Here is a 3,111-nt window from a genome sequence, read left to right on the forward strand (position 1 = left end):
TTAGAAAGTTTGAGAGATATTTTAGCAAATTTATTAAAAATGTTAGAATTATTAACAGATGAAATTTGAATGTTTAAAAATCAGTACTATACTTATAATAGTGTAGATAATTAATCAATAATTAAATAAAAATAGAAATATTAATTGTAAATCATTCAAAATTCAATTAATAAATGCAAGCAAAAAAAAAAAAAAAAATCACTTTGTTCTTTCATAGATGTTGATAAATAAAGATTGTACAAAATGATAATAACTATCATAATTAAGTTTGATAGTTAATGTGAAAGAGAAAAGTGAAGCGTCCTAAAATTATTTGCTAGCCTTCTAATACCAAAGAGCAAGATATATTTAACTACATCCCTCGGCTTCAGCTAAAACAATCTTTAGTGAGTCCGAGTCTCAAATTCCCTCTGCCCGTGCGGTACTCCAACTTGGTAGTTTTCACTGCCTATTCAGGGTTGAGCCTTGGGATTTGACGGCGGACTTAAAAAGTCACCTACAAACGCTTCTTACGCCCAATCATTTTGGATAACGCTTGCATCCTCTTTTTGTACCGTGGCTGCTGGCATAGAGTTAGCCGATGCTTATTCCCCAGATACCGTCATTGCTTCTTCTCCGGGAAAAGAAGTTCACGACCCGTGGGCCTTCTATCTCCACGCGGCATTGCTCCGTTAGGCTTTCGTCCATTGCGGAATAATTTTTAGAGGATTAAGTGCACTTCACCCCCATCATCCATTCATGGGATATTATTCAAACTTTTTAAATTAATAAGTATAACACTCACATGCTAAGCTAATGGAATACTTACATTTTTTTTTCCTCAAGTTTTGTGTGATTACATGTAAATTTCTTGGGACTTAAAAAATTATAATTAGTGCCTTTGGAATTTATTTTTGTATAATAAATAGATCTCTTGTTAGTTAAAATTCATCTAATTTGTAGATATCAATAAAATAATTGGCTATAAATTGATATTTATTCTTGATTTATTTATTACTGATCTATTGTATATCAAATAATTTCTTTGTGACTAAACTATTCTTATAATGGTAAAGATATACCTTATTACATGCGTTAATGTGTAAAGATATATAAGGATAATTTGGTTATAAAAAAATTTATTTGATTTATAATAAATCAGTAATAAGTCAATCAGAGAAAAATATGAATTTTTATCCAAATATTTTAGTTAAGGGATAATTACCCCTACTCCCCTAAGGTTTGTGTAATTACACGTAGACTCACTGTAGTTTGAAAAACTACATTTAGTATCCTCTAGATTTCTTTCCGTCTAACAAATAAATTCTTTTCATTAGTCAAAATTTATCAAATTTGCTTATATAAATAAAAAATAAGATAAAAATTTATATTTATCCTTGATTATTATTATTTTTTGAGCAAAAACGACGACTGAACCTAAAAAAAAAGAACGTTGTACTTAAAACAACCAAAGAACGAAAGCAAAACAAACAGGTTCAAGAACAAAAAACCAAGTTATTCTATGGTATCAACCCTGTGGATCCTATGAAGAGCTTGTCTTGTCGCCTCTTGTCCTTCAGCCCCCCAATGCTGATCGAGGAAGCTCGCTCATAGCCCAAGACACGTTCTAAGAGTTTATTAGCTGGGAGACTAGCATTCTCAAAAAGTAACTTATAGCAAGCCTACCACAAGAACTAACAAATGAGGAGAGTGCAACAAAATCCTACCTTATCCAAATTCCTGTATAGGCCCCTAAGCCAATTCTTGGGGCTTCTGTGATCGCACGACAAGGACTGGCAGGGGAGGACAGATAACACCCAAACCAAATAGGGATAATGGCAGCGCAATGGACAGTCACTGCCCGTCTACACTCCACATCGCGCCAAACGAGATGCTATGGGCAATTTGTTACGACAGACTTTCCAAGTAAATAATCGTACTTTTGGTAGAACTACTGGTTGCTAAACGAAATTCCAACTAGATGAACCCAATGAGAAAGAGCCAGGGGTAACCTGTGCGCTACTCTCTCAAACCACAAGGTGATAGGCACTACTAACTGAGTAGCCCATGTGCCTTTTGTAATGCCACTAGAGAACATCGAGGCGACCGACCTCCAACAGAATGCTTAGAATCATCTCCGCATCCTTGTGGCTGAAGACCATTCGGACAAGATTCTGATTCCAGACCTCACCTCCCTCCTCCGCCAATACATCCACAATTACGTCAAGGGACAACCTGTTAGGGCTAATGAAGACCCGAAAAGAAATAGGCTAGGAATCCAACAATTTTAACCAAATACGCACTTTTTTCCTATCGCCAAGCTGTCAATGAGAGCCTAAGATGATCACAAGATGCGCCTCCTACATACTCCTCCAAGTAAAATAGCACCCCTGACCGGATGCAACATAGATATCATCGGACGTGGGGAAATATTTATGCTTGATCAAATGACTAAGTAAGCTGTCTGGATTAGAAATGATCCGCCAAGTTGTTTTGCAGCATGGCAAGGTTAAAAACACTCCATTTTCGAAAGCCAAGGCTGCCCTCCTCCTTACGAACACACATATTGTCCCATGCAATCCAATGGATCTTCCATACTCCTTTATTGTCCCAGAAAAAATTGGCCATCATCCCCTCAATCTCTTGGCAGATAGAGTTGGGCACCAGGAAACAACTCATCACAAATGTCGGCATCTCAAAATGACCGATTTGAGCAAAATCGCCTTTTCTGCTTGTGATAGGTTCTTGCACTTCCAACTCTAGAACCTCGCCCATACCCTATCTTTGAGATTCATGACTACTTCCCTCTTAGACTGACCGATCGACAACAACAGGCATGCCCAAGTATTTTTCATGCTTAGCCTCCACATGAACCTTAATGATTCCAAGCGAGAGCCTCCAGCCCTTGAATAGGGGAATTCCTGCTAAAAATGACAAAGGACTTCTCGAGATTGACCTTGAGACTAGAATTCTCCTCCAACCTCCCCAGGATACATATGATACATTTCATGGCCTCAGAAGAGGCCTGGCAAAAGATGAGCGTAACATTCGCGCAGAGGATGTGAGAAATCCGAGGCCTACCATGTCTAGTGGCCACTCCTAGGAGCTTGCTTGCTGCTTCTACCGAACTAA

The sequence above is a fragment of the Sesamum indicum genome, linkage group LG13, assembly GCF_000512975.1.
Source record: "Sesamum indicum cultivar Zhongzhi No. 13 linkage group LG13, S_indicum_v1.0, whole genome shotgun sequence".
Taxonomy (NCBI): domain Eukaryota; kingdom Viridiplantae; phylum Streptophyta; class Magnoliopsida; order Lamiales; family Pedaliaceae; genus Sesamum; species Sesamum indicum.